The sequence below is a fragment of the Macaca thibetana genome, chromosome 11, assembly GCF_024542745.1.
Source record: "Macaca thibetana thibetana isolate TM-01 chromosome 11, ASM2454274v1, whole genome shotgun sequence".
Lineage (NCBI taxonomy): Eukaryota > Metazoa > Chordata > Mammalia > Primates > Cercopithecidae > Macaca > Macaca thibetana.
In genome coordinates this window covers 50,131,702-50,149,395 of record NC_065588.1, presented here as the reverse complement: position 1 = coordinate 50,149,395, position 17,694 = coordinate 50,131,702, and the positions used below count along the sequence as shown (strand labels likewise).

The window sequence follows — 17,694 nt, the reverse complement described above, 5'->3', positions numbered from 1 at the left end:
ATGTCACCAAACTGCATACCTAAAAATAGTTAAAATGGTATAGCTTATGTTATGTATATTTTACAATTTAAAATCGTAGTGAAGGCATAAGCACTGCTATCTAAACGTGACTAAAATCCAAGCCCACCCTAGGCTGAGAACATGCCAAAAGACGGGCCTCCTGAAATGAAAACAAACTCTGACTCAATCCCTCCCTTCCCCCTTAACTCTTCTATCATAAGATAGGTTGCTTATGTTCTTAAGGGTTTGAAAGAAAAACAACCCCATTACAAATGGGTTTCTGTTGTGCCTTTGAGCTCGACCTGTTCATCTTGAGTCATTAAGAGCCGCTCTGCTGGTGCCATACATGCGTCTGCTCACTCTGCAGCCTGCAGATGAAAGAACTGAAATGATGGGGGAAGGTAGGCTCTTAAAAGGCCCAGGCTCAGAGTCCTTGGGAACATGTTGCTGTTTTCTGGCTCCACAAGGACATTAGGGAGAAGAGGGATGAGCTGAACTGGTAGAAAATGACAACAAACTGTAAAAACAACCTACCAGCCATCAAAGTTGGAAACATTCCCAAGAAGAAAAGAGTGGCTGCCCTAGAGGCCAAGGCAGCAACACAACAGCTCTGCCTAAAGAGGCAGGCATGAGAGACACAGAAAAAGAAGGAAAAAAGAAAGAGCAGGAAAAAAAGAGAAAGTGTATGCTTTCTCTTTAAAGAGAAGGAGCTAAAAACAATAGGATACCAGCACAATATATAAAAGTTTCTACCAGGCCCAGGCTGTGAAGACACGGGATTGCCCTAAAGTAAAGGAGGGAATCTCAAGCTAGACAACTAGAAGAAATCCCTGACAGTATTACGGGGCGCTGAGAAGGGAGATCAGGAAACCAAACACATTTGCTTGGGTCAGTCTGGAGGCAGGTAGAAGAGAAAGGAAACCCTGGAAAATCAGGCTGTTGTCTGGAAACCTGTTATGTGGATCCACCGAATGGAGAAGGAACAGACTGATACCCCATTGCCACCCATCCATCAAAGTTAGCCCAGAACAAGGACTCCAGAGACTGGGAAGAGACTGAACTTCCTATCCTGGGATCCAGAGAGTTCTCTGCCCCTGAGCAGCTTCTGTTCCTGCTTTCTGCCTCCTCCCTCAGAAGGTAATGGAGTGAATCGAGTCAGCTGCTTTTAAGTCATTAACAGGAGCAGAGCTTGATGATATTTTCTGACTCAGGCAACCTAGTCAGACTCTTCATCCCTCTTGGAAATCCATCATCTAGGATCAAGCATCACTATCGCTCTCCCATGTAATCCTCAGGCTCCTCCCGGATCATCATGCCAAATCCCTTGACTCCAATAATAATGCAAAGGAGCCGCATTGTGATGGGGGGATTTGTCCTCTGACTTATGTTTTCATACCTACGTGCTTAAGGCCTCCTTTCTGAAGTCCTCCCTCAATCTCAATTACTGCAATAAGAGGCATTTGTTTTCTTCAAGAAAATTGTTTAAAAGGGACATGGATCTCGTTGGCTATAAAGATCAAAGAATTGTTTTCTATAAATAATAAGTAAATAGAAAAGAGACTAAAGGTTGAGGCAATTCAGAGTTATTTAAAATTATCTTTTGAGCTGTTCTAGTTGTAGGAGAAAAAAAGCTCTCCTCTACTCCTAACAAGAAGTTTAGAGAGAATCCTGTCTAAGATTCACAAAGCTTTCAGAGGACTTTGACACCTGTCATTTCAACCCATCTTCACAAACATCCTGGGATATGAGGAAAGTGGGCATTATTATGATACTCATTTTAAAAATAAAAAGTATAGGGGAGTAAATTAAAGCCCAGGGAATAATCTTAACTTCAGGAGTAACTAAGGCTAGGCATCGAGAAGAACTTGCCCTCTGCAGGAATTGTGAAACACTGGAATTCACTACTCAGGGAATGTGAGTCAATCCAACTCGTCATAGCTGAAAGAGGGCTTTGGAAAAACAAGGCCATGGGGCTTCACTTGTCACATCATATCAAAATTGCTCTAGTACTTGTGTGTCTCCCCTGCTAGACCCTAAGCTTCCGCAGAGAGCTCAGAGTCTGTGGCAGTTCACTGTTACCGCCTCAGAGCTAACTAGAGGGCCTGATGTTAAACAATTACTCAATAAATATGTGATGAAGGAAGGGGGAAGGGGGAAAGGAAAAAAGGAAGGCAGGAAAGGCTGAAGAGGGTGTGAGCAGAGGCTGAGAAGAAACTAAAGGAAGGAGAAGAGAGCTAAGGGGCCCAGGAATGGCACAGAAGCTACAGTAAACATGAGGGATAAAAAAGGCAGGCACTGGGGGGACACAGGAGCAAGAGAATTAGGGACTGCCAGGACACCAGTGAAAACAGAATGGAAGGAGGTCACAGAGAAAAAAGAAGGGTGTAGGGGAATGTCTGGGCAAGAAACATTCCCTTATGGCCCCAGCAGTTGGTGCCTCCTATTGGTGGTAGTTCCTTCTCCAGGATCCTGTAAGCCAGGGGCTATGTCAGGAGCTAAGGACATGATGGCCGAGAAGAACTATGCACAGGACAAACAAGCAGGAGACGGGTATTTACTCAGCAAACATCTTGGAGCCTATTCTCCAAGGATGGAGGAGCCAGCTTTGGCAGCTGCTTTACTCTGAAGTCACTAGACAAGTTGGGCAGGTGGAAGGAATTCAGGGAGCACATAGGAGCTACTGTGCCTAAGACATGATCTCACTATGCTGGGCATCTGGGTACCCACCTCAACTAACAGCCAATTCCAAAACGGGTATGACTGGGGCAAAAGTCAGGGTACTCTTGGACAGGAAGCAAGTTTGAATCCTGGATGTGCTATGTATTTTTTGGTGAGTCACTCAAACTTTCTGGCCCTCACAGGGAAAGTGGATAGAGTTGGACAGCTAAGATTTTTACAATATCCAAGTCTTACAGGTTTGACACCTGCACATTTGACAACATGTTTTTCACTGGCCTTTCCTACCCACCCACCATCATCAACCTCTTCTTCCCGATTCAGTCCCCAGTGCCCAATAGCAAGCACACTATGTTGAGGCTCCTTGAAGAGTTGGAGAGATTTAGCATGTAGGAAATAGGTTCCTAGTGTTCCAGGGGGGATTTCAAGGAAGGTTACTGGACCATAGAGACCCAAACTTAGTCTCTGGTTTCAGAGAGGCCCATCCGTCTATACTCTAATTAGGATGGCACTGCTGTGAAGGTGCTTCCCGAAGTTCCAACCCACCCCACTGATAAGAAGTGTCTGGTTCCTGCTGCTGCTCTGTATCCACAAACTTCTTGCATGTACCTAGAGATACCAGAGGAGGTCGCTCAATTAATCTTGGAAGCTAGAGACACTGCCCTGCTAAAGACCCATACCTTCACCAACCTCCTCATCCCACCTCAGATCTTGTTTTTTTGTTTTTTTGTTTTTTTGTTTTTTTTTTTTGAGACGGAGTTTCGCTCTTGTTCCCAGGCTGCAGTGCAATGGTACAATCTCGCTACAACCTCCACCTCCTGGGTTCAAGCAATTCTCCTACCTCCCCTCCCAAGTAACTGGGATTATAGGTGCCTGCCTCTACGCCTAGCTAATTTTTGTTTTTTTAGTAGAGATGGGGTTTCATCATGTTAGCCAGTCTGGTCTCTAACTCCTGACCTCAGGTGATCCACCTACCTCAGCTTCCCAAACTGCTGGGATTAGAGGAGATGAAAAGGTAGCATTTCTCCCTTACAGCGTCTTCTGACATGCTGCAGAAATCAGGAAAATAGAAATAAAGATTTCAGCTATCACCATGGAAACTGGCAGTCTCTATGGCTTCCCCTCATGCACACTCCCCATCAACTCTTTCCCTCCCACCTCTACATCACATAAGCTCATAAGATTTCTCTTTGTGGCCAACCCACCAATTCATTTGGAACAAAGAACAGAAAAATAGCTAGTTTGGAGAAAACAGCCTGACCCCTGGCTTTCTAACCACTCCCCTAGAGCTGAGGTTCCCTCCCAGATCATCATGTCCTCTTCTTCTCTCACACAGAGCCCCATCCCCATCTCATCATCCCTCTGGTGCCTTCTTCCTATGCTCATATAGTTCCCCCAGACAGAACTCTTGTCCTATTGGTCCCCAAATGTGGGTCCTTTAGCTTCAAAAGGCTTCAGTTCAGAACCCCCGCAGCCTCAGACTGCCATGCTCTGAATCCAGCTGCCTTCATCCCCATCTAAACCCATTCTTCATGCCACTTGCATGCAGACCTACCATGTTCACAGTCTCAGAGCCTCTCATTCCCACCCAGGTACTCTCCATTCTTAATGTTCTCCAATTCAGGGTCCTCATCCCCTATCATTCTGCATATCCTCAAGCACTTCCTTATTAAAAGGAGTCTTTAAAAATATTGATATTTCCCATCATTCATTCCCCATTCTCACCCATCCCCCCACCAAGTCTTTATTCAATCTGCATATTGAATGTTTGAACACCTGTGCCCCCTTGAGAGAAGAGAGGGAGAAGGGAAATCTCTCTCAGTGCTCTCTTCTCCTTTCCCTCGTCCTGCTCCAGTGCCCAGTGGGGGCTGTGAGACTTAATTAGCCTTTCCAGATTACTCTAAGTTTCTTGAGGGAGGCTCCAAAGACTATTCTGTGCTGGGAGAAATTTTATCGGCGTCTTTTACGGCTTTGTTTGTTCTTCAATTTCTCCAGCTCGGACTCTTTATCCAAGTCTCTTCAGTCATAAAACAACCTCAAAAGGACAAACTGAAACCTAACTACCTAGAACCACCTTGATGCCTGCCCCTCACCCCACCCCGTGATTGAAAAGGGGCCCCTGGATCCCTATGGTTGCCCCTTCAATCTCCCCTACCCACCCAACAAGCACCCATCCCAAAACATGGTATTCCACTGCCCCACCTCCCCTATCTGGGAAAATGGAAATAGAGGATGACTCAGGGGGTCAGGGAGGATCAAGGTTTGTTTACAGCTTTGAGATCTGTGGATGAAAAGTAAAAAGGGTGGGGAGTTGTGAAAAAATCAGGTGAAGCGTCTGGGGCTCAGAAGCAAATCACTGTCCACCCCACCCACCCACTTCCCAGACTGAGGTTCTTAGTCTTTCGTAAGTGTGTAAAACAGATTTGCACTGAAGCATGAGCACTTTAAGCTAGCCTGTACAGAACTGCCCAAGCCTTTGCTTCTTCTGTAGGGAGCTGAAAATTGAGAAGACAAACATGCGCGTAAGATAGCCTCCATCTATTTCAGCCAGATGATCTAAAATGTGTTCGTGTAAGTCCAGCCTATTACTGTTCTGGTCAAGATCTGGACTTCCGTAGAGAAAGGAAGACTTACAGAGGACTAAGAGTAAGATCTGTTATGTTTCTAGAGGGTTATTTAACCTTGTCTCTCAAGAACAAGACAATAAAGAGCTGGTAACAACACCAGAAGATGTTAAAGTGGCCCTATTGTATACTATCTCCTTCCCAAAGTTATCTTCAACTTCCAGTTTTCCCTCTCGACACTGTTTTCTCTCAATTATCTCATCCATTTCATGGCTTCAATTTTTACTTCTATGTGGGTGAGTTCTGAATCTGTTCTTCCAGAGCTGGGCACATTCCCTATAGTCTCCCACTTCCAGTGTATGATGAATGGGGGCTCCACAGCACCTTAAACCAACTTAATTTAAAATGTAATTTACACTCCCTTTGAAACCAGGCTCTCCTTCTAGCATCCTCTTTTTCTGTTAGCGGTACCACTATTCTACTAATAATCAAAGCTGAGAACCTCTACCCTCATCTTTGACTCCTCTTTATTTTCCCTTTTCTCCCATCTTACCCACCCTCCCCACCACTACTCCACCAAAGTCCATTAGTAACCAAGTTTTGTTCATCACGTTTTCACAATGTCGGTACTTCCATCCATGCATTTCTATTTGCATGCCATGGTCCTAGTTTAGTCTTTTAGCATTCATTATCTAAGCTTCTACATAAGCATCCTAATAGTTCTCCCTGCCTCTCATCTCTTTTCTAAGTTATCTGCCCACTAACTCAAGAAACATCTCATTTAAGCAGTTTTTACATGTCTTTTCATCCCCTCTTCTAGAGCCTGCAGTTCTATTCATCTCTTTCAAAATAACTTTACATGAACCCTCTGTGCCAGATAAATGGGTCATTCATTGTTTCATTCATTGAACAAATACACATTGAACATCTAGCTACTATATATTTGGTATGCTAAGAAATCAAATGTGAAAATATATCATCCTGGACCTCAAAAAGTTTAGAGAAAGCTCTGTTTAGTGTGTGTAGAATACCTTTTGCTCTCTTGCTTCCATTTCGTTAATGTAGAATGTTCTGTCTATTCTCAAAATTTTCCTTAAAATCCTATCACTTCTATAAAGCTTTCTCTAGCCAGTCCATCACAATTCTCCCTCCCTTCCCAGAATTCCAATAGCACTTAATTGTGGTTGCCACTCATAGGGCATTGTCTTACTGCCTGACTTACAGTTTTCCAATGCCATACTTAAATATACTCTGTGTGTGTGTGTGTGTGTGTGTGTGTGTGTGTGTGTGCGCGCGCACCCAAATGATTTCAAGCATCTGGAGAGTAGGGACTGCCTTTCTCTGTTACTCATGGCATTTAATGTAGTGCCTTACATACATGATTATGCATGTAATGTGATTGAAGACACCATAGTGGCCAACTGAAGAAGGGAATTTCTGAAATAGAAATGCAGTATAGTGTCATGGAAAAAGCAATGATTCGGAAGTCAGAAAAAGTGAGTTTGCCTTCCTGCTCCACCAGTTGTTAGCTGAGACCTTAAATTCTGTGCCTAGTGTATAGGGTTTTTTTTTGTTTTGTTTTTTTATTTTTGTTTGTTTGTTTGTTTGTTTTGGGACAGAGTCTCTCTCTGTCACCCAGGCTGGAGTACAGTGGCATGATCTCAGCTCACTGCAACCTCTGCCTCCCGGGTTTAAGCGATTCTCCTGCCTCAACCTCCCAAGTAGCTGGGACTATAAGTGCCCACCACTATGCCCAGCTATTTTTGTATTTTTAGTGGAGATGGGTTTCACCATGTTGGCCAGGCTGGTCTTGAACTCCTGACCTCAGGTGATCCACCTGCCTCAGCCTCCCAAAGTGCTGGGATTACAGGTGTGAAACACCATGCCTGGCCGTGTATGGGTTTTTTTATGAGAATTTAACTTAATGAGGAAACACGTGGAAAGAGTAGACTAGTGCCTAGAACCTAGTAACTGCTCTATAAATACTCACCTCCTTCCTTTCAGTTTGGTTCTAGTAAGGCAGGTTGGGTAGGATAACCTGCTACAGTTCGAATGTTTATTCCCCCCAAACCTCACGTTGAAATTTGATCCCCAATGTTGGAGGTGGCACCTAATGGGAGGTATTTGGGTCATAGGGGTGGATCCCTCAGGAATGGATTCATGTCCTTCTGAGTAGGGGTGATAAGTGAGTTCTCATTCTTATTAGCTCTGACAAGAGCTGGTTGTTAAAAAGAGCCTGGCACTTCCCTCCCCTCTCTCTTGCTTCCTTTCTTGCCATGTGATCTCTGCACAAACTGGCTCCACTTCACTTTCTACCATGAGTGGTAGCAGGCTGAAGCCCTCACCAGGAGCAGATGTTGACATCAAGCTACTTATACAGCCTGCAGGGCATGAGCCAAATAAACTCCTTTTCTTTCTAAAGTTCCTTTATAACAACATAAATGGACTAACACAGGGGCCTTCCTACTTCAGCTTGTGTAGGCCCACAGGAACACAACTGAGAGAGAAACACTAACCTACTCAATCACTGCTGACTTTCTCTCCATCTTTATTCTTGAAACCCTCAGCATTTAGCCTACTTTATCACTTTTGTTATATCACAACTCCCCTTCTCTAGGAAGCTTCCCACTCTAGTTTCTCCCAGTAGTCCTAAACTCCAAGTCTGGAGAAATTATTTTCTCCATCCTCCATTCCTAGGCCTGACATCATCTTATTTACCTTTTCTGAATAAACTTTCTAGGGTATTAGGTCTAAGGATCTCAACACCCTAGCAAGGATCCCATTCTCTTCCTCAACCTTAACCACCACCTCTCCCAGCCCCTCACAGATATTGTGAAAAAGCTTGGGGACAGTGACCTGAGCAACACAGTGGCCAATGAAAGCCCAGGAAAGTCTAGCACCTCCACATGAAGTCTGAAGTAACTCAAGGGTCACCCAACCCAGAAGGAGAGTGAGTGTTAAAGTTTCTTTCCATTTTTATTTGGACCCAGGTAAAGATCTAAAAAATCAGACAAAACAGAAACACAAAGGGTTAAAATCCAGGAGTTCTGACCAGTGGAGTCATCCTGTCCCATCACTGTGACCACCAGCAGTGGCAACAGGTGTCTACTAGGGCTGCAAGAGCTCCTCTGGTAGAGAAGGGGGAAAGGCGAGGGGTGAGTCAGCACAGGCTGAAAACAGAGGGTTTTGTTCAAAGAGAAGTCTGTGATGCAAGCTCTAGGGAAACAATGTGTTCCTTGTTTCTTCACCCCCTCCCCACCCATCAGGCCTTCACCTCTCTGTTCTCCCCACACTCTAGTCAGATCATTGACCAAGTCTTTGGTCAGAATTAAGACAATAGAAGCAGCCTCCTAAGAGCTTCTGGTTTCCATCTATCCATTCTCTACTCAACAACCTTAACTTTCACCATCATCCTGACTTATCCCCTTGTGGGAGGCCAGCAATGGCTCACAATTATCCCTAATTTCATATCGCTATTCCTCAGCTTAAGTTTCAGAGCTTAACTTTATGCTATGATTCCACGATGCTCACTCTTTGCTTTCAGCAAAGAAAATCTGCTTCTCTTCTTTATGCCTCCAAAGACATAGACCTCTGACACATTCTTTTGTCTTTTTATCTATCCATTCCTTTCTTTCAAAAGGTCTATCTCTTTCTTTCTTTCAAAGCCTGCTCAGTATTCTCCTCCAGGAAGCCTTCCCTGTGTAATCCAAATTTCTAATTCCAACCCCACTTTTATACTATGTACTCTTAGTATCTGGTATCCAATGTACAATTTTATTTGTCTGCATTTCTCTGGCTCTGACTTGTATAGCCTGACTCCTTCTTAGACTAAGAGCTCCTCCTCCCCCTCAATAATATTTTAAGTGTTTTATGTTCAGAATCAAGCGTAAAAAGAGTCCAAGTTACAGAGTTATAAAAAACGGAGTGGGAAACCTGGGGAGGGACAAGGTGGGCAGTGATGGGCAGAAGATCACAAAGGTGGGAATGTGGGAGGTATATTTGATATAGGAGGCACCAGGACACAAGGGTACCATCATTAAATTTTTCTTCCTTGTTCATCTGCACATCCTTCTGGGCTGGAAGTTATACACAGAAATTACATAGTTAGTCTTTTGCACTTTAAGGCCTCATAAAATAGTCACAATGAGATAATAAAGGACAAATAAACCCAAAAAAATAAAAAATCAAAAGATAATAGGCTGAAATATGAAATTATAATACTCCACAGAAGTCAAGGTAATTGAGAATAAGGACCAAGATGTGTACAAAATGAGAGAAGAGGACAGAGTTTTAAAACTGGGGTGGGAGAAGGGTAGGGAATTGGGGGATGTTCCAGGTCCAGGCACAGTGAGACCAAGGAAGTCACCAGCTCTCCTCTAGTCCAGGAAAGCATCCTTGAAAAGAAGGAACTTTCTGAATGCCTTGAATGACAGGAAATAGATGACTTACTAAGAGCCTCACCCTCTTTGAAAGAAAGTGGAAAGTGAACAAGCAGAAGGAAAGCATGGCAGATATGCCTGAGCCAGGCAGCAGCAGGATTTTGCTTCAGTCCCAGTCCTTCACCACTCAGCATTGTGATCCTAGGCCCTAGCGTTCCCTGGAACAGAGCATATTCCCAACAGGACTGGACTGGTTGGAATGAGTTTTACCCCACCCCCAGCCCCAAATCCCTTCTACTGCTTGCTAGAGGGCAGAACTTCAAACCCTGAAATAAATCCCCTCATCAATACCACTTACAACGATATCATCCTTTACAATTCTCAAAGCACACTCATATGTACAATCTCATGTGAGGCTCCCACTCCCTACTGAAGCTCTATTCCACTCGCCATGCATAGTACTGAAACTCTGTATCACAAATAGACACGGGGCTCCTAGCACCTGTTTCACAGTGTCTGGTAGCTAGCTGGTGCTCATGAAACACCAAGGAACAAAGGGTTGATGAATAGATCAAACGTCTAACTTCTACAAAATGGGATGAAATTTAACATTATAAAGGACTTCCTGACTTTGTGAATGGAAATCTATGAAGAGCCAGAACCAGTGACAGTCACAGAATTGGTCCACAACTTCCCAGGCCAACATGTTGGTACCTCCAAAATGTCCTTTCCTTAGCTTCTGAGAAAGAAAAGAAAGTGATACTTATAATACCTCTACTAGGTGCCTGTCATAGGTACTTACACATACAGTAACTCATTTATCCAGGCCATACTCCAGCCCAGCCCTTCCGGAAAGGTTGCTTATACCTTTTTCTTTAATATCTTACAGAGGGTAAGCAAGAGGGTAACTTCACACATTTCACATGTGCCTTCCCACCTCCATTACTAAGGCTTTCCTTTTGAATAAAGGCATTACTTTATGGTGCAGTTTAAACCCCTTTCCATTCAAAGCATCTCTCTTATAATCCCTGCCTTAGCAAGCTTTCCTGCCTTACCCCAGCACCCCTACATACATCCCACATATATGCTGTTTTCTTCTGCCCTATGTTCCTTGCCTCCCTTTCCACGCCAAAGGCAAATAGCCCTCCCTAAATCACAAAAAGGTAGATGCAAAGAAAGAGAGGACATGGTGATAAGGTAGAGGCCTTGAGCCTGGAGAGACTAACGAGGGTGGGAGGAGAGAGCCACCCACCCTCCGTCAAGGTGGCTTTGCCTGCAGTTTTTATTATGCATCGATTTTCTTATCCATCTTCTTTAGAGCCTCTTAGATCTTCAGGCTGCGGCTGTTTCTCCAAATTGTCATTCACTCCAAGCTCTCTAGCTCCTTGCAGCAGCTAAGGGAGGGAGATGGGGGCGGGGGGGCGGTGGGGGGAGAAGGCAGCCAAGAGAGGTGAATGAGGGTTGCTAAGTAACCGTTGCCAAGGAGCCAGTACCAAGGAGCATCCCAGGCTGCCTGCTTATTCCAACCTACCTCCCTTCCACATTCTCCCTCACTTAAGTTCTCTCAGGTCTATAAAGCAGCTTGATTCTGTCACCTTCACCAGCTGCAAAGCTTTTTCCTCAGCCCTTGAGATGCAGGGCTGCAGAATCCAGTGCCTGAGAATCTCACATTCCTAGACCTGACTTGGTCATCATGGGCACCCTTCTGTCTTTCAGATGGCACCATCAAAAATAAATGATGACAATATTTAATTTGATTAACAAAAAGGAAAATCCTATCTGCATAGGCAGGTTACTTGTGGTAGCCTGTTCAGAGGGTGGACACAGGGGGCAAGTGTCTGTCTCCCTGAGACAATTTGAACCTCCTCAGGGAAGCCCCACCATTCCATCTGAAATTTTGTGAATTCTAAGAACACAATATATGTTTTGTTTCAGGATCAATTCTAAACTAAAATGGCATTTTGATTACTTAAAAATGTGATTATTAATTAGGTTTATCCATACTGTCCCCTCAACTGATGCAGAGACTCCAGAAAGTGCTACATATTTTATTTAAAACTTGCCTTATTAATTCCATTTAACTCAAATAAATATTAGCAGTTCTATGGTAGGGCTAGCACAGAGCAGGGAGAACTGGTTTGGGTGAGGAGACTGTCATTGAGTTAAACTAGTCTAGGATTCAAACTCTGCCACAAATAATCCAGAAAACAGATGATCATTCTTCTGCCAACAACCCCAGATAACGCTGGAATCACCATCCCTCTGAGGCGAGTATAGAGATTAGGTAATGATCACGGATTACTCTGGATTCTTACAAGGTTCCCTATTTCCAAATTGACTAAGGGCATTCTCTTCACTAAACCCACAGTTCCTATCATATGCCACACATTTTTCTAGGTATTTCTGTCTGTGGTCCAAAGGGTCTCACAGCCATCTTCCTACCATTACTGAGAAAAATGGTTCCACCATCTCCTTCAAAATCTACCAGTTTTCCATGGCTGACAGTCAATACCTCTTAGATGTTCCAGATGCTGCTTCAAACAAACAGGGGCACTAAACATAAGAAGAATTCTTTTTACCTAAAGATCTCCAAAAGGTAGCTGTACAATATAGCACAGTGGTAGTGAGGAGCAAGATTTTAGAGTCAAATGGGCATAATTTCATGAGCAAGGAACATCAGACCTTCAACTGTAAAACAGGAATAATGCTGCCTATTTCACAGACTCCTTGTAGAATTAAACAAGATGGAGTATGTACCCAGTATTAATGTATTATAAGTGCTCGATAAATAGTTGCTGCTGTTATTATCAACATCATTATTACCTCTGGCTTACTCATAATAGGGTAAACAAACAAATAAAATAGGACTCCCATTCACCAAAAAACCTGTAGTCACCATGTTTCTGTAGCCACCCAACTTCCAAAATTGAGCTATTATCGACTAAATGAAGGCAAAGGCTGAAGTTATGTCTAAGCAATAATGTGGCCAGAGAAGGTAACCTACACTGAGGCTGGGATAGAGCAAAAGTCCAGGATATAATCATGACCCCACCACCTCCTTAAGGATCACCATTTACATGATAAGCCCATGAAGCAAATTCTGAATTAAGAAATTGAGAAGAAAGAATGGGTAAGAAAATGCTGCTATATAGGACTAAGGAGTTCCCATTCTCTGACCCTTTATTCTAACCACATTTTATTTAAGTCCCTATCACCTTCACCCCGCTCCATCTATCAGGAAAGATGGGAGGGGACGCAACTGCCCCTTAGGCCACCCATGTCAATGTCTAACAGGTTCTTGCTGCTAGTCCTTCCTGATGCCTAACCACAGTGACTTCTGCTGTGCCCAAAGCCCACTCCCTCGTGTATGCTGCCCCTATAACTTATCTTCCCACCTCCTCAAGGTTAGAATCATAGATGAAGAAAATTGGGAGAGAAGAAAGGGAATAAAAATGAGAAAGAAAGTAAGCAAGAAGGACTGGTCAGGTGGTGGATGGAAGGAGTTAAGAGGATTGGAGACAGGGATGAGCGGGGTTGCAGGGGAAGAAGGGAGGAGAGTGAATGAAATGTACAGAACAGTCTCCCTGACTCTGCTCAGTGGTTATAGAAAGAAATAGGCCTGGTGAGAAGGGGGAAAAAAGAAGAGGAGAGACTAATGGGGAGATAGGCAGACAGCTTTTCACAGGAAAGGGAAATGAGTTTAGGTCTAACAGAGAAATTCCCAATACAGATGCTGCCTTGGTGTTGCAGAGCCTGTTGTGGAAGAAACTTAGGACTTCGAGATGTTCCCCTGACTGACGTGGGCCATAGGAGTGTCTGCCCAGGGGTAACTTGACAAGATAAACTCACATGATGTGGAGCAAAGGATCAGGGAAATTATTAGCAATTTGGTTTTTTGGAAAGTGGCTGAAAAAGGACAAAGTGTGAGAGCAAAGTAGTTGATAGAGACCATGATGTTAACTAAAGTCTCATCCTCTATCTCATCCCCTCATTCAAGGAACCCAGAGAGGATAATCGAACCCTCTTTCTTCCTCTAACTCCCATCTTTTCTCCTCTCCTACTGTCTTTTGAACATAGCTCCTTGGGAAAATCTGTCATATTTGTCTGCACTAATGTCACCCTGGCACCAGAATCCACACTGGCCTGCACTGAGCCCTGTTCCATCTGCCTAATAAGGGAACCAATAACAGTGCCACCCACTGAGGGATAGACTCCACAGGACTTCCAGCTGAGAACTAAGTAAGACAATAATAATCTAAGAGATTATTAACTCTGTGCCCTATCTAAATCTAGGATCCCTGGGTTCAGGAGTCAGCCTAACTATTCCACTGCCTCCATATATGTTCTTGTTTCACTCTTCCTTTCCTCTTTCAAGCAATGTTACTTTCTCTTCCACCTCATTTACCTTGCACCCACAGCATAAAGTTCCTGACCAGATCTAAAGCCAACTTCAGTGTATAATCTCAGGTTCTGTTCCAAGTGCAGATGGAAGAAGCTGTGCAACTACTCTTGCATGCCTCCTACTTTAGGTGATGTAAGTGGTCCAGCTAAGACAAGAATTTGGCTGTTTGACTTCAAAGGCTATGGAGGTACCACTATTCTAAAGTCCCTGTCCATCTCTGATGATCAGAAGTCTCTTATGCACAACCTTAGCAGCTAGTAGGAATTGCAGTTCTTTCTCTTCTAAGTACCTCTTCAAAGCCAGCAATATGAGTCCTCTAAGTGCATGTGTGGAGCAAAGAGGTAGGGTTTATCTTGAAGCAAAAGTACAATCTCTATCCTTGTTCAGGATGTTGCTTGCAGAGAGGCTGGTCCCAGTGGGGTGGGAGAAGGCTGGACATGGACTCACGCCACCAACTTGTACCAGGAGAAGGGCAGGAATGTGGTCAAAGCAAGGCCCTGGCAATGAAAGGACTAACTGAGGCTGCTGGGGAATTGGCAGACCACATGCTTCACAGAGCCCTGGCTGCCTTCAGCCTTGTATCAGGACCCAGAAATGACCAAGAGGGTCTCTAAAGTCACACAGGGGACATCCTTCCCCTCCCCAAAACCCTAAAGGCCCTGACCCACTCCCCCAAGAAGTACAGAGCCCAGAACCTACTGAGACTGAGATGGGAGGCTAAAAGGGAGTCTCTGTGACAGCAATTTGTGTCTCCTTTTGTCTACCTCTGATCTCCATCTCTTCCCCCAGCTTCTCACATCCCCAGGCATTATTTCAGAGGCCTCTACCTTGATCTGTCTCCAAGTCTCCTGCAAGATCAAAGCTCTTAACACCTGTTTTGCTTGCTGACTCCTAGGCTAGAGAAGAGGGGGCAGGGTCCATCCTGAGGCAAGGGGAGGGCCCTGACTTCGCCTCTTCCCAAGGCAGAGGGGAGGGTGCGAGGCTGCCCCAAGGTAGCAGCCAAACCCAAGGCTGAGTTGGAACAACGCCCCCTGGTGGGAAGGCCATCATTCTTAGTCAATTATTGATTTTATTATTACTGTTACTCAAGTTATACATCGAATTAACTCATAATTATAGTAGGGTAAATATATTACAGTGACAAGAAAGGCCTTTCATAATCTCCTTATCTAAAGAAGGAAGATTCCCTGTTAGTCTCTATAGCAAGAACCTGTTTACATCCTTCAGGTATTTATCATCATCTGTAATCATTTAATTGCTTGTTTTCTTGCTTATTGACTGTTCCCCACTACAAAAAGCTCTATATTTGAATGAAAAAAAGAATTAATGATGAATAAATAAGTTATAAGGGAATAAACCTACCAGAGGGATAAAAACTTCCCTATAATACGATATATATCATGTCCAGATCTTATTAACAATAGTATCTTTTTTCTTAGCATTTTGATGTTTATTTCCAGATTTTTCCATGAACAATTTTTTACGTTGCTTAAATAATATACACTTAAAAATAAAAATAATATACACTTAAAAAGAAAACACCATCATATACATTTTATGCTATTATAAACTCACATAAATAGCCTTTTTATGACAACATATTAGAGTTCAAGTTGGAGTGAGATCATCAGGTATTCACAATAATATTTTATTTATTTACTTATTTATTTTTGAGACAGAGTCTCGCTCTGCCTCCAGGCTGGAGTGCAGTGGCACAATCTCGGCTCACTGCAACCTCCGACTCTCTGGTTCAAGCAATTCTCCTACCTCAGCTTCCCAAGCAGCTGGGATTACAGGCACGTGCCACCACGCCCAGCTAATTTTTGTATTTTTATTAGAGACGGGGTTTCACCATGTTGGCCAGGATGGTCTCGATCTCCTGACCTCGTGATCCTCCCGCTTCGGCCTCCCAAAGTGCTGGCATTACAGGCATGAGCCATCATGCCTGGCCAACAATAATATCTTTAAAATATCCATAATGCTCTTACTTCCACATGTCTACCCATGGCTTCTTCCTTACAACTGTAATCATTAAATTTATTTAACAATTGTTTGCTCTATGTTAAGCATTGTGTAGAGAATATAAAAATATACAGGACACAGTCCCTCTGCTCCAAAAGCTTATAGTTGAGTAAGGGAGAAACAGAAGATGCACAACTATAGCTGACGATCAGTCAAAGGAGGATAGGAGTTGAAAGTAAAGAAATTGCTTTCAAGTAGGGCTATCCAGGAAGGTTCGGACAGGGGGTAACATCTAAGTTAAGCGATGATTGTGTAGGATTTCAGTAGTCAGAAATTGGGAGGAAGGAATTCCAGGGAAAAGACATAGCTAACGGGAAGGAATTCTTGACTTTGGGGATCATTTGATATGGAACTGCTCTTTATTATTAGAAATGCAAAGAACGGTGAAATTCAAGATAAAACTGCAGAAGCTTGAGGTTTTAAAAAAGGATGACAAGAACCAGGACCTGGGTCCCAGTTCAGGTTCCATTTGTGCCCATTTCTATTGTATCCAGTGTTATTTAAGGGAGGCATACAAGGTTCACACAGGACAGGGTGCCCATTGTGCTTCCTTCTATATGTCTCTCATCTTCCCTCTCCCCCCACTGAGTTCTTTATTAACAATGAAATGATTTCTTAATCTCATTACTGAGAAAAGCACAAAGCACAGAAAAGCATATGCTACACAAATTAAGTTGGGTAATTTGCATACCTAGGGAAAGGGAGAAACCCCTCCCCCTTCCTTCTCCAGAGTCAATTTTCCTTGATCTTCTGACACCATATGTCAATAAATATCTATATTTCCTCATGCCCTGGACAGGAGATGCTGTTAAATGTCAAATGTAAAGTAAAGTTTGTCATAAAAATCCCTCATAAAAAAATCTCCCAACTACCAACATTGAAAGATGGAGGAGGGGAATTCCTATGTTGTGTTTGCCTCCTAATAATGTTCAGGTCATCCAGCTTCTTGCTTCCAGGAGCATCTCAGACAATCTTTTCTTAAAGTTTTCTACAAAAGCAGGCAGAGGCATTCAACTCCTCTTACCACCCTTGCTTCTGCAAAAGTTTATTCTCATTCTGTTTTTTTTTTTTTTTAAAGAAAACAGAACCACTGTTTAAATAATCAGTTTCTCACAATCTCAACTGTAGATGTATTAGTATATTTTTTAATTCTCCTCTCTCTGACAAAAGTATAGAGTCCCACTTAGAAGCAAAGAAATAAATAGAGTTCTCTGAGCACCTTATATCAAGGGGTTCTAGAAAAGGGACAGTAAATGTGGGTGGTGCTCATACAAGGGTGACTGTGTGTTAGGCTAGAAAGTAAAGGACAGGAGAGGATTGCCTTGTGGCTGCTGTTTCTCTTTCTCTGCAAACCTCCTCTGATTATAGCAGATTTATAGGGGCCCCAAAGCAGCCCAGCATCTTAGCCATAAACTTCCCAGAAAGAAAACTCATTGAGGTTCCCTTGAGAGGTGATGAAAAATAAATATCAGGGTTTGGTACAAACACATCAGCCAAGTCCACGGGTGGAAGACAGCCAGTTCCCTATAGCTGGTTTAACTCATTCAGGATTTGTACATACATACACACAACATACACAAAAAGTCTAACACATAGACTCATGTTTATGGACCTACGGAGATAAGCGTACCTTACTCTTTAATGCCTATTT

At 43.4% G+C, this 17,694-nt stretch overlaps 3 protein-coding genes and 1 long non-coding RNA gene across 14 annotated transcripts in view; 3 read left to right on the top strand and 1 right to left on the bottom strand.

Annotated features, from left to right (window-relative positions):
• Positions 1-4,293, bottom strand: part of LOC126931195 (uncharacterized) — a 31,356-nt gene extending 27,063 nt beyond the window's left edge. The window contains exons 1-2 of the long non-coding RNA XR_007717785.1: positions 4,232-4,293; positions 3,652-3,725 (exon numbers count right to left, since the gene is read on the bottom strand). This is a non-coding gene — a long non-coding RNA (uncharacterized LOC126931195). The remainder of the gene's footprint in view (positions 1-3,651; positions 3,726-4,231) is intronic.
• LOC126931116 (cyclic AMP-dependent transcription factor ATF-7) overlaps positions 1-17,694 on the top strand; it is a 468,437-nt gene that overhangs the window by 159,054 nt on the left and 291,689 nt on the right. The window lies entirely within an intron of this gene.
• The window catches only part of ATP5MC2 (ATP synthase membrane subunit c locus 2), a 497,231-nt gene that overhangs the window by 353,792 nt on the left and 125,745 nt on the right, over positions 1-17,694 (top strand). The gene's annotated exons all lie outside the window — the stretch shown is intronic.
• CALCOCO1 (calcium binding and coiled-coil domain 1) overlaps positions 1-17,694 on the top strand; it is a 394,782-nt gene that overhangs the window by 298,893 nt on the left and 78,195 nt on the right. The window lies entirely within an intron of this gene.